General features: G+C 42.0%; 1 protein-coding gene and 1 pseudogene across 3 annotated transcripts in view; one reads left to right on the forward strand and one right to left on the reverse strand.

The window, feature by feature from the left end:
- Positions 1-4,013: 4,013 nt before the first annotated feature.
- LOC131825942 (uncharacterized) lies at positions 4,014-8,186 on the reverse strand (annotated as a pseudogene).
- Positions 8,187-8,477: 291 nt separating this feature from the next.
- The window catches only part of FBXW7 (F-box and WD repeat domain containing 7), a 230,778-nt gene continuing 226,291 nt past the window's right edge, over positions 8,478-12,964 (forward strand). For 2 of the 3 annotated variants that reach the window (XM_059175436.1, XM_059175432.1), the window contains exons 1-2: positions 8,483-8,615; positions 8,713-8,804. The gene's annotated coding sequence lies outside the window, so the exon portion shown is untranslated. Of the gene's footprint in view, positions 8,616-8,712; positions 8,805-12,964 lie in introns of all 3 variants that reach the window. The other variant, XM_059175447.1, reaches the window with a different exon arrangement.

Raw genomic sequence — 12,964 nt, forward strand, 5'->3', positions numbered from 1 at the left:
GGGTTAAACAAATACCTGAAGGGTACTGGTGTTCTAATGTGTGGTACTTCTTTCACAGAAGCAACAATCCCTAGAGTTTCTGTTTTTTTTTTTTTTTTTTTTCTCTGAAAGTTCTCTTATAGTTGGGATTGGAACTCAGAACTCAGGTTTCTGTAAACAGTTTAACAAAGGGAGGTTGCATTCTTTTTTTTTTTTTTTTAAAAGATTTTATTTATTTATTTGACAGACAGAGATCACAAGTAGGCAGAGAAGCAGGCAGAGAGAGAGAGGGGGAAGCAGGCTCCCCGCTGAGCAGAGAGCCTGATGCGGGACGGGGCTCCATCCCAGGACCCTGAGATCATGACCTGAGCAGAAGGCAGAGGCTTAACCTGCTGAGCCACCCAGGCACCCGGGAGGTTGCATTCTTAAGTTGTAAAAGCTTATATAACCCAACCTCATTAGACTAGAATATTAACACAAGGACTTGCTATTCTTTAAGTTTCTAAATGCTAACTTGGTATTAAACTCAGAAACTTAATACAACTTTACATTCTGCTCAGTTCACTGTCTGATTGAGCTAGAACTCGTCTACTCAGCAGCTAAAGAATCCAAAGTCCTGTGATACATGTAATCCAGTATCTTAACATCCTTTGCTTTTAAGCATTGTAGACAAGGGAGAAGTCATGAGCCGATTGTCTCTCAGGAGACTTTAGAATCAGGCCTGGAAATGGCCCACTTTACTTTTGCCCACATCTCCTGGCCAGACCAATCACATGGTCCTAGCCTAATAGCAAGGGGAGCTGGGAGACAGTCTTCCTATGTGGTCAGGGAGAGGAATAAGGAATGTGGGCATCTCACACCTATTTTGCAGAGTTTTGTGAAGATTGAATAACCACATTTCTAAGTTCATGACAAATATTATGCCCCTTCTTTAGAATCAGCTAGGTTCTGATGTAAAGGATTCCTAGTGAAAGGGTTTGGTAAAGGAAATCATGTGCAGTTTCTGGGAGAGCTAAAAAGTTATGGTAGCCTGAAAGGCGGGTGGAGAATAAGAGAAGATAGAACTGTGCAGTTAGATGCTCTGGAAAGGGTTTCTAGAAAGTTAAGACAAATTCAAGGAGACGGAAAAGTGGTAATAAGGATTTTGGGCAGGAGAAAAATCAGAGCTTTCCAGGAAAAGCATGGTGGGGCAAAGGTGGAAGGAAGTAATATAAAAGAAAATGTATAGGTTATTTTCAGAAAATAGGGGAAATGAAGGGAAACCATCCTCCACTAAAAATACACAATGCTCTTAGACTTAAAATATAACATTGTTATAGAAAGAAATGACATAATGTAAAAACAATTATTTCCAAATATTATTGGAGAGTCCAGTTTTTAGTTTCTCTAAACATATTTACATTTAAATATGACTGTAGAATGCAATGTGTGAAACTTGATTGGCTCCAGGTTGCGGGAGGGCACAATCTATGAAAAATATACTTGAAATTTGCTAAGAGAGATCTGAAATATTTAAATGTTGTCACACAATGATAACTATGTGAGGTGATGGCTGTGTTAACTAGCCTTATTTGGGTAATCCTTGCACTATAAGGATGTCCTTCAAATCATCACATTTGTACACCTTCACCTTAAATAGTGTTGGAAAAACTATTTGGGACAATTAGAGAAATCTAAATATGAATTATAGGACACCTGGGTGGCTCAGTAGGTTAAGCCTCTGACTTCAGCTCAGGTCATGATCTCAGGGTCCTGGGATCAAGCCCCGCATCAGGCTCTCTGCTCAGTGGGGAGCCTGCATCCTCCTCTCTGCCTGCCTCTGCCAACTTAATGATCTCTGTCGGTCAAATAAATAAATAAAATCTTTAAAAAATATATATATATATGAATTATATATTTAGATACAGATTTTTGTTACTTTTCTTAGGTTAAAGATTGAGGTTGATTTCTGCTGAGTACTCTAAGTCACATTATGCCTGCAACTTAGTTTCGAATGGTTCAGGAAAAAGTGCTTAAAGCAAATGTAGCAAAATGTTAACAATGACCAAATCTAGGTAAATAAACACGCATTATATTACTTTTCAGTGTTTCTGTGAAATTCTGATAAGACTGATTATTTGCTTACGAAGAGAATAAAAGCAGTCACCCATTTACTTAGAGATTATCAGATGGTAATATAGAACAAATAGTTTTAGATGGAGTGACTGGAGTCAAGTTTCAAACCCAGCTCATTCTAAGGAGTAGACTGTAAGCTCTGTGAAGCTAGATCTGTTTCACCATTATATGTTCGGCACTTCGTTAAGTGCTAGGAAATAGTAGGTGATAATTACATTTTTGTTCCCTGAATTGTGAAGTAAATGTGAAAAGTCTATGCTTATGATAGATATTCTAACACATTCACACTTTCTATGTATCACTGCATTTTGGAAATTGTCTGGTACCTTTGGCAACTCTCTACTGTTAATTTAGTAACTCAACCTTGAATTTCAAGCCAGAACATTTAAAAGCCTTTACTCTCCAGGATTAAGTTACAACCAATCCTACCTTGGTAGGATTTTATTAGGTAAAATACTTTGTGATTATTAATGACAAAACCAAAGGAAGGGTTTTTCTGAAACTCAGGTTAAACTAAGAAAGATTATAAGTGATTTATTTTATTTATTTTCCATTAAAACTAGTGGTCACTGTAATTCATTTTTACAGTCAATCTTTTTGCAAGTCCAGTTTATGGTAAAGGCAAACACAGAGATGATCTCATCAAGCAGCTGGTAGGTTTTCTAGGTTGATTTGTTCTTGGATATACAAATGTCATTATGTTCTGACATTCAACATTTTTAACAGCATTGTGAAATTATTAGGGAGCCGATCACCAAATCCAAGGGTGTTTCCTTAATTATTTGACACTATTAACCATTGCTTTCCTTTGTGTAATGATTCCCCCAGATATTAAGGAAGCACAGTGGTTCTCTGGAGAGGTGATGCGGGTTTAGTGAAGGAAAAAGTGGAAAAACCTTATTTTTTAAACCACATATCCAGGGGCCCCTGGATAGTTCAGTCGATTAAGCATTTGCTTTCGGCTCAGGTCGGGATCTCTGGGTCCTAGGGTGGAGCATGGAGCCCTGCCGGCATCTGGCTTCCTGCTCAGCAGGGCATCTACTTCCTTCTCTCTCTCTCTCTCTCCCCTTCCCACTGTTTGTTGTCTTTCAAATAAAGAAAATCTTAAAAAAGATACTAAAACAAGTATCTGTATAATTCCTTTTTAGAAATTATTTCTAATAATCTTAAAAAATTGTATTTATTTTTATTTATATCACCCTTAATCTGATCCTAAAGCTGTCAGGTTTAAAAATGAAACAATCTTATTTAGTGAAACAATCTTATTCAATGATAGAAGAGGTTTGCCATGTGGAAGTGAACAATATTCTATAGATCACTGGAATGAACTTATTTACTACTCCAGAAGACTGAGTCAGTGTGATATAATGGCAGGCATACTATTGGAAGACTTGGGGTGGAGTCTAGGCATCCTATTTACTTGCTTTTTTGATCCTATGTAAAATAATTTCTCTGGGTTTCATCTTAAGATGACAAATCAGAAAACATCACTGATTCTACACAAAGAACTGGAAGATATGAAAATGACAAAGAACCAAAGAGAATACTTTGGGGAAATTGCCAGGTAGAGACATGAATGGTATTTGATATTATTGAGTGAAATTAAAAAACAACCCCCCAAAAACCCTTATTTTAGCAGGGACTTCGTAAATAAAGAAAAAGTCACTGTGACTTTTATAAAATGAATGGAACTGGAAAATGAAAAAGAAATCTGTGCTAGGGAAATAATTTGTTACATAGTTGCCTATAACATACAAAGTGACAAAGAACAGGAATCAGTTACATAGATTCAAGAGAATAAAAATCTCTTTTACATACTTGACTAAATCACAACAAAACCCAAAACAACCATGAGAAATTCCAGCAATGAAAGTTGAAAGCATGGGATTATTTTGGAAGGCAAAAAGTAAAATAAAAAATAGTCTTGTCACACATATATTTTTTTATGATTTTATTTATTTATTTGAGAGAGAAAGAGGGAGAGAGCACAAGCAGGTGGCATGGCAGAGGGTAAAGGAGACTCAGCCCCAGGACTCTGGGATCATGACCTGCCTGAGCTGAAGGCAGATGCTTAACCAACTGAGCCAACCAGGTGCCCTGAGTCTATTTTTAAGAAGTTTATATAAGCCAATTCATAGAAGATAATTAAGTAAGCTATATTTTGGAAAGAACTTGTCCCAAATATAACTCATTTGGTAGCATTACCTTACCTGAAATAAATTGTTCAAATGTGGACTATAAAATCATCTTGGGAAATCTGGCATCTCAGATACTGGGCATGAAAAAGGTAGTAGTCACTTCACAAGAGGGAATTCAATGGCTAGTTGATATGTGGAAAGGACTCAATAACATCAGCAATCAGAGATAACAAGTTAAAACCATAATGACGTACAACTAACTATACATCCACCAGACTGGCAAAAGGATTGACAATACTGAGTGGGATTGAGGGTGGGGGCGGGGTAATGGGACTCACATACATGGCTGGCGTGAGTATAACACTCTAGAAACAGCTCTCGGGTATATAACATACAGAAACTGATATAAATGTGAAGGAATACACATATGAAGAATATTCACAGAAGCACTTTTAACAGTCCCAAACTGGAAGCAATCCAGATGTCCATCAACAATAAAATGGCAAAATAAATTATAGCATACTGCTATAATGGAATACTGCAATTAAAAATGAACAGATTACGACTATATGAACGACCTGAACAAAATATGGATTTTGACGTTGTGCAAAAGCAGCAAGCAAACAGATCACACATTATGTTGTTCCATTTAATAAAGTTCAACAGAAAGGGCAAAACGAAACAACATATTGTTTAGGGGTGCATGCTTATGAAAAAAAAAACAATAGAGAAAAGCGAGGAAATGATTATCACAAAAGTTAGAATAATGGCTACCTCTAAAAGAGAGGGAAAGAGTTGTGCTCAGGAAGGTCACTAGGGGGGCTTCTAGAATGCTGGCAATGTTCCATTTGTTGACCAGTTGGTCACAAGCAGGTTTCTTTTATAACAACTTATTAAACCAAATAACTGCTGTATGCATTTAATGTATATCTCACAATAAAAATGCAAAAGTAATTGAAGACTTTTTAGATGGCATTTCTAGAAATTTTACCAGATAATTTAGCTTATGAAATCCCTGACAGTAAAAACCATTGATGTGGGATGATAATACACTGATAAAATAGCTTCTCATAAGAGCACGCTTTCAAGTGCAGGAGAAAAGAACCCTCCACAAATATCCCTTTGTTATATTTTAACATAGTATGCAGATCTTTATCACAAACAAACTGATAAAGCAGAGAAAGAACTGTCACCTGAAATTTCAGATTTGTTGGAATTTTGTACAATCTAGCTGTTTTTTCCCCCCTCTGGATTAATAAGTAAAATAACTAAGGAGACACAGACCAAGTTGGAAATGTATGAACTTCCTCTTCTCTAGATGCCAATTCCAGCTGTTTCCTCCAGTTTCTTCCAGTACTGGATGGTGAGGTGGGTGGATTTTGCCCAGTTTTAGTGCTGCTATTACTTCATAAGTAGGTGCATGAGAGATCTCCTGAGAGTGCTTTTCTGTCTTTCAGTACTAAGGTTCTAAGGTGGAGCCACTGACAAAACAGATCAGGCTACTGAAAAACTCCATGTGGTACAGTACACACTTTTCTGGAGGTGTACTCTGCTGGGCTGCAGAAGTTTATTCATTCATTAAACATTTGCTCAGCCCGACCACAATTGGGTGCTAAGTTTTGCCCCACACCACAGGATTTTTGCATTCTTTTTATCCAAACCCCAGAGGACTTAAAACCTGAAGTGTTCAGCTTCACAAAATCTCCTAAATCTGGGCATTTTACTCATTCAATTTCTACCAGGAAATTAGGGAGGGGGCAAAACCAGGTAGAGATTTATTTTGTAGCCACGTGGGGCTACGACTTGGAGGGCAGATTCAATGTGAGTCATTTTTGGAAGGACATGGTAGGACATGAAGGACATGGTAGGGCATCGATCATGCCCACAGTTTAAGCTACCCACAGTAGCTTAAACAGGATAGTTAACCTGGCTCTTGGAACTTCTCATCAAGAACACTTGGGAAAGTGCTGCTTTGTGAGTCTCTTCTTGCTTCTGCAACATCCACTTCCCACTCCCATCAATTTTTCTGCAGCATTTTAATAAAAATGAAGTTTCCTTGGTCTACTGTTTGCATATGGTGCTGGTAGAAACCCTGAGCTTCGAAAGTCTGACTATAAAAGCTTGCTCCTTATTCTCTTAAGTGGAAAGACTTGTAATATCCATTAATGGTGCTTCCAGAGCAGGTAGGGTGTGCCAGGGTCCAGCAAAAGAACTCTGGAATCTGCTTGCTTTCATCATTGCTGCTTTCATTTCAGTCTCACAGTATTTACCAAGACAGATTCTGAGACTTTCATCTCAAATTTTTTTTTCCTAGAGAACTACACCTTCAACTTCATGAGTTTTCACTTTAATTTACTTTCCAGGATAAATCTGTAGGAAAGGCTGCATAATAGTAATATTTATTTTAGAAAGGAAAGAGCCTTTAAGTCAGACCTGCAACACAGGCCAATATTTCCTGGTGATGGTTATGGATACTTACTATCAACCAAGATCAGCTCTCCAAAGCTTCATACAAGCCAGAATGGTTTCTAAAATTGAGACACCACTAACATCTTCTCCTGAAAAAGTAAAAATTCTTCCCACAGTCTCCGGGAGTATGGCTCCCTTCCTTCGTCTCGGCACTTCGCCCTCACTTTACACACTCAGGTTGTGCCTCCGTACGCAAACTGCACCCCCATTTCCTATCGTAGAGGTGGGAGGGGGAAGAAGGGATGTATTACCACTCTCATCTTTACAATTCCACATAGCTTACAAAACGCTTGCACTTCCGTCAACTCCTCTGAACTCCGCGAGTGCCTCGGAGGGAGGCATTCATTCATTCGTCAAACACTTGCTCGGCCCGACCACACGTTATCGGGTGCTAGGTCTCGCCCCACACCATGGGAAGGGTGGGGCGCTCGCTCCCTGGAGCAGGTGCAGCGGATCAGGCTGTAGGGCAAGTTCTCGCTCAGCCTGGGTTTTCGAAGGCCCATTTGGGGCTAAATGCCTCACCTTCAGGTGGTGCGCGCCCGAGGACGGCCGCGCGGCCTGGGCCTTCCTCCATGCTCCCAAAGGAGCAGCCACCACCTGCCCTGAAGGAAACCGCTACAGAGCAAGCTCTGCCCGCCGCCGTGGGGTCAGGGCTAAGATCAGGCGGCAGCTTAGGCTCCACTCGGCTCCTCCCCTTCCTCTCTTCAATTCTGACGCGGCCGTAGAGGCGGCGGCAGCGGCAGCTAGTCCCGCGGCCCGAGGCGCACCCACCCGCTCGCGGGGCCCCGACTTCCTCTTCCCTTTGATCGTCATCAGAGCGCGCCAGAGTCACCCAGGGCGGGGTGGTTAGAAAGGGGAAAAAAAAAAAGGCCAGCGGAGGAAACGTCCTGGCGGATAGAAAAGGGAGGGGGTGAGGGGAGCGGTTGCTAGGTGACTTGCGTCATCCGTCTGCGCCGCTTTCCTCCCGCCCCTCTCTGGAGTGAGGCGAGAGCCCCGCACAGAGCGAGCGAGACAGCGAGCTGAGCTCCGGGCGCTACCGCCACCGCAGCGGAGAGCGTGAGAGCGAGGGAGCATCCGAGAGACCCGGCCCCCGTGCACTGGCCAGCGCCGAGACCTTCGTCCTGACCTGGACCAGCGGGAGCCGCGGCCACCTCTTTTCTCCCCCCCTCACCTTCCCGGCCGGCAGCGGCGGCTGTACACGCCGGAGCCCGAGCCGGAGCCCGAGCCGGAGCCGGCGGCTGGGGGGCAGGGAGGCGGCTACCTCGGGCCGGGACTAGTCAGCTGCTCTGCGGTGAGAAGACGCTGAGGAAGGGCCGGAGCTTCTGTCTCGTCCCGGGGCGCGGGGCGAGGGACCCCCAACGTGTAGGGAGGGGGTCCCAGCCGCAGCGACACATGCGGGAGCCGGGAGCGGGGGCGGCGCCGAGCGGAGCCGGCCGGGTCCCCCACCACGCCGCTGCCTCTTCCACCCGCCCGGGGCCGTAGCATCTTGCCCCAGAGTGTATGAGCGGGGGACCCAAGCTCAGCAACCACCCCCCGGCCGGGGGGGCGGGGACCCAGATGTGAAGCGGCGGCCCGGGCGGCGTGGAGAGCAGGACAGGCACCGCCGTCCTTTCCTTACCTTCCTCCTCTCCTGAGCCCCCTCGCGGGGGGGGGGGGTCTTCTCTCTTGGCCAGTCGCCGGCCCCCCGGCCCCTCGGCAGGACTCCGGGAGGAGTTCTTAGAGCCCCCTCCCCCGCCCCAGCCCCGAGGGCGGCGGGGCCGGGGGGGACCCGGGGGGCCGGCTGCAGCCTCAGCCCAGAGGAAAACTTTGTAAGAGCAAAATCTGGAGCCTTCCAGACGTGACTGTCCCGGGAGAAGTGGCTCAGGGCGGGCAGAAGACACAGCCTGAAGAGATCCAGGAAGAGGAAAAGAGGAGGTAAGCGGGGCCGCTGCCGCCTCCTTTGCTCCGGCGGCGCGGAAGAGACCCGGGGTGACCGCCTGGCTTAGAGACACAAGCACCGCTTCTTCCTCAGTAACGCGCCGGAGCCTTCCGCAGCTGCCGCCTCAGAGCGAAGGAGGAAGGGAACCGGCCCACTTTCTCAGCGCCACGGCTCTTCCCTAAAGTGTGAGTGGCCGGGGAAAGGGAATCGAGGGGGTAGAAAGTGGGAGGATACTGTCCGGTTCGTCCCCTCGGAGTTTTGCTGATGTTTTGCAGGAGTGTTGGGAGTGTATAGACCAGAGGGTGCATCTTTATTTTTACAGCGAGGAAGAGGTATCAGGTAGTCTTGTGTTTTATGCTATTTTAGCTCCTTGTACGGATAATATGCAAGCTTACAGGTTTCTCTTAAAGGAGCTCTGTCTTTATCCAGAGTGAACACTTGCACCTTTCTGGCCGGTAATTGGCAAAGGAAATTGAGGAAGCCAAATCATATGTGCACACAAAGGACATCTCTGTAATACACCTTTTCCTGGTACACCCGGTGTGAAACAGTACTGTGGTTTTTGTTTCGGGGCAGCTCTTATTAGGGTTCTCAAGAGGGAACCTTTTACCCTGTGAACCCCCGAAACTGAAATTCCTGTCTGGTTTTGCAGTTCTTCCTTGAGAGATGGTACAGGAGTTTTTTACCTTCTCATTTCCTGGGTCCAATTTCTAGGTGTCAGGAAGCTATAACAGATTTCAGTTACTCAGAAGATTCTGAGTTGAATCACGACTTACTTGGGGAAAAGCATCTAGTACCTTAAACACTTTATAAAAGTTTTTGCATTTTTTTCCCTATACAATTTTTTTTTTTAAATTTAAGTAGCGTATGTCCTAATTGCTAGCACTTTTTTATTTGGCAGAATGACTTGACACTTTGTTTGTTTGAGTTATCTTTACTTCACTATCAAATGAGGAGAAACTTTTTGATATTTAATTCTTTGAAAGATGAAAGTTTTCCTTTCTTTTCCATTATTTTAAGGTGAAGTTTATAAAATCTTTGATAAGCATTTTAGGTATCCTCTCAACAGTGTCAAATTGAGGTGCAAGAAAGTAATTACTATTTCATATATTTATACAGACCTTAAGGGTTAAGCATAAGGTAGAATTTTATTTAACAGAACATAGGCAGTACTATAGTACTGAGAATTGTGGCTCCTCCAGGCAACAGTGTGGGCTCACTCCCTCTGAAGCCACTGCTTTGTGGTAATGAGTTTAGTAAGCCTGGGGTTGTCTGTGCTAACTTCTCCATTCAGGATCTCAATTAAATTTATTTAAAACTTTCCAATAGTGTTTTCATGTGTACTTTTTCTCTTTTGAGATAGTGAGTTCTACAAGTTTGTTAGCCCCTGAATTATTTAACATTTCATTTATTTGTCCCAAATCTGTCTCTGTAAAGTTCCAAAACACATCCAGAGGTTTTGTTTTGAGAAATGCTATGACAAGCTCGAGTTCATCTTTCCTTGTTTTTATGTATTTTGATTATTCTTCTTTACCATTGTCTTCCCTGACTCTTTCTGTCAGTCTTAGAATGATTACTTTGATCCCTTGATCATTTTGCCTCTCCTGGAACTTCTCCAGCTGTTTTGTTTCTCTTTATATATTTGTGCTTGTTACACTTTTGTAAGGAGACTTAAGTTCTATTTTAAATGGATAATGACATGGAAATACTGATTAGTAGGTGTAATGTTAGATGTCAAATCAAAAGCAAATGTCTCTGGATCTGTTCCCTTCTTTTGAGAACTTGAGGAAGTTATGTATCCCATGTTTTACAAAGATGAGAGAAAGAGAAATCTACTCTGGCATAGGCTATTTTGCAGGGAGAAAAGGAAGACAAACCAGCAAACTATAATTTGAGGGTAGATTTGTACTCTTATCAAAGTTGCTTACTAACTTTAAGACTTATTTTTATTACTTTGACTATAGGTTGATTAAAAAGCATGGTAATGTTTTATTGCATTTTGGGTAGCAAAGAAACAGCAAAGTATTTGAGATGCCTTTGAGATGCTTTTACTTATGGCATAGGCAACGAAACATAAATTGCACAAAATTGTAGGAAAGGGGTGTATAAGACACTATATGTCATATTACTGTGTGTATGACACTCTCTCACACTACTGTGTTTGGTGCCTGATATATATAAGTGTATATGTATCTATAGAAGTGTTGGTGTTGGACTATACAAAACTAATTGGAGTGTCTGAACCAAATCTGGGAAATAAGGTTTCTTTTGGGAAGAAAGGTGCTGGTGGAGCTAAAGTGTTTAAGACTTTTGGAATTGGGGGGTGTGAGGGACAAATGTAATTGGGATGTTAGCTTGTATGATATGATGAATGAATGATATGGATGAAAGTTGTTGAGGAGGCTTGAAGTCAGTTTGTGTTTGTGCAGTTACATGCGTGCAGCCCAGAGAATCAACTGAGAACAATGTTGCTGAGAAGGTACTTTTAGATGATTAAGGAGAAATTGTATTCTAGGTCGGGAAGCATTTTTACCTGGAGAAGGATTTTGTTTTTTTAGGGAACCAACATTTTCATACCATGGCCTTCGAAGAGCTATACAACGGGAGGGGTGAGAAAGATGCTCCCAGTAGTTTAGATTGGTACTAGTGGTTTCTTAAAATAATTCAGAAACGGGGCAGTGGACTTTGTTTTTGACATTAAATTTTAGGGTAAAAAGTTGGTGCTGATGCAATTTGAAGACAGAAAAATAGTTAAGCTAATGAGTGATATGCTGAAAATGTAGAGTTAGGAGTCAGTTTCACAGTGTTAAGGTTTCTTGCAGAGTAATGGAGCTGAAAAGTGTGTCTTTTTACTTTGAGGGAAGGGAGTCTGTTAAAGTTAGCAATGATACGGTCAGAACAGAAAATGAATGAGACTCTCCCTAAAAAATGTTCTAAAAGTGGGTAAGATTTGAAGTTCAAAGGGAGGAACAATCTTTAACATGGCTACCAGTTCTTAGGACATGTGCATCTATATTTTTGAAGGAGCTAACAAGCTTTTTGTAGAGTATATAGGTCCCTTGATTTAAAGTCAGAAGGATATATAGGATTTCACTGTTAAGGAACTTATACATAAAAGGATAGATTTGTTTTCATAAAAATTCATGTTTTTAAAGTTTGCACAGGATTATTATCCTAAGTTTGGTCTTTAATCTGACGAAGTAGGGCTAAAAATAGCTGGCAGAGAAGGCTGCTTCCCCTGGTTGCAGTTGATGTGTGTCTTTGTGTCCCATACAATGGAGGGGATATCCCTGTGTTGGCACAGCAGTGCTGAAAATGCTATTTTTTTTAACCTTTTTATTAAAAAACAAATAAAAAACAACTTGGCATTTAAGAAGAATCAGCTGTCTTTGAAGCATGAGACATGGAAGATTTTTTTGTGTGTGTGGCGAAACCTGCAGCTAGTGGGGCTTGCTTTTAGTGTTGACTCTAACAAAATTAAGGATTGTAAGATAGGGAATATATACATATCCATACTTTTTGTGTTCATTAGTTCATTCAGTTCACCACCTTCCTGGTAGCTTCTTTGGTCCCTTCTTAAGAATTTAATTCAAATGGCAGAACTCTCTGGGAAAGGGATGTTTAGATAGGGAGATGGATCTCAGGTGATTCTAGGTTAAGGGTATGGGACTGGAATATATGCCATATGGGTGCCTTCTCCATCCTCTTCTTTCCACAACATATTTTATGCAGGTGAAACCATGTTTAGACGGACTTAAAGGCAGTCTTTTAGGGTTGACATGATTTACTAATGAAGGTAGTGGGAAGGGTATGACTCTGGTAGGAGGGTGTGATAACTTTTTGTGCTTTGCCTTGGCAACTTCAGGATTGATACGGGATGATTGAAGGGCCTTGGGAGTGCATTTGTGTTTTAGCATCAGAAGACCCAAAAGCCTACACCTAGGCTGACAGAAGCTCAATTCGTGTATTTTAGAGAGGGTTCTTGGAGATGTCATGTGTTGCCTATGATATCTCATTGGGTAGAGGAGTAAAAAAGTGGTCAATTTTTTTTTGTAGAGGGCCAGTTAGTAAGTACTTTAGATTTTGTGGACTATGTCTGGGGAAACAATTGAGTTCTGCTCTTGTGGAGTGAAAGTAGCCATAGACAGTATGTAAGCAAATGAGCGTGACTATGTTCCAGTAAAACCTTGTACAGTTGACCCTCAAACAATGGAGAGGTTGGGGGTACCAACCCCTTGTATAGTTGAAAATTGGTATGATTTTTAACTCATCCAAAACTGAACTATTGATAGCCTACTTTGGGAGCTTTACTGATAACATAGTCTAATATATATTTTATAGGTTA

Source organism: Mustela lutreola, chromosome 1 (assembly GCF_030435805.1).
Source record: "Mustela lutreola isolate mMusLut2 chromosome 1, mMusLut2.pri, whole genome shotgun sequence".
NCBI lineage: Eukaryota > Metazoa > Chordata > Mammalia > Carnivora > Mustelidae > Mustela > Mustela lutreola.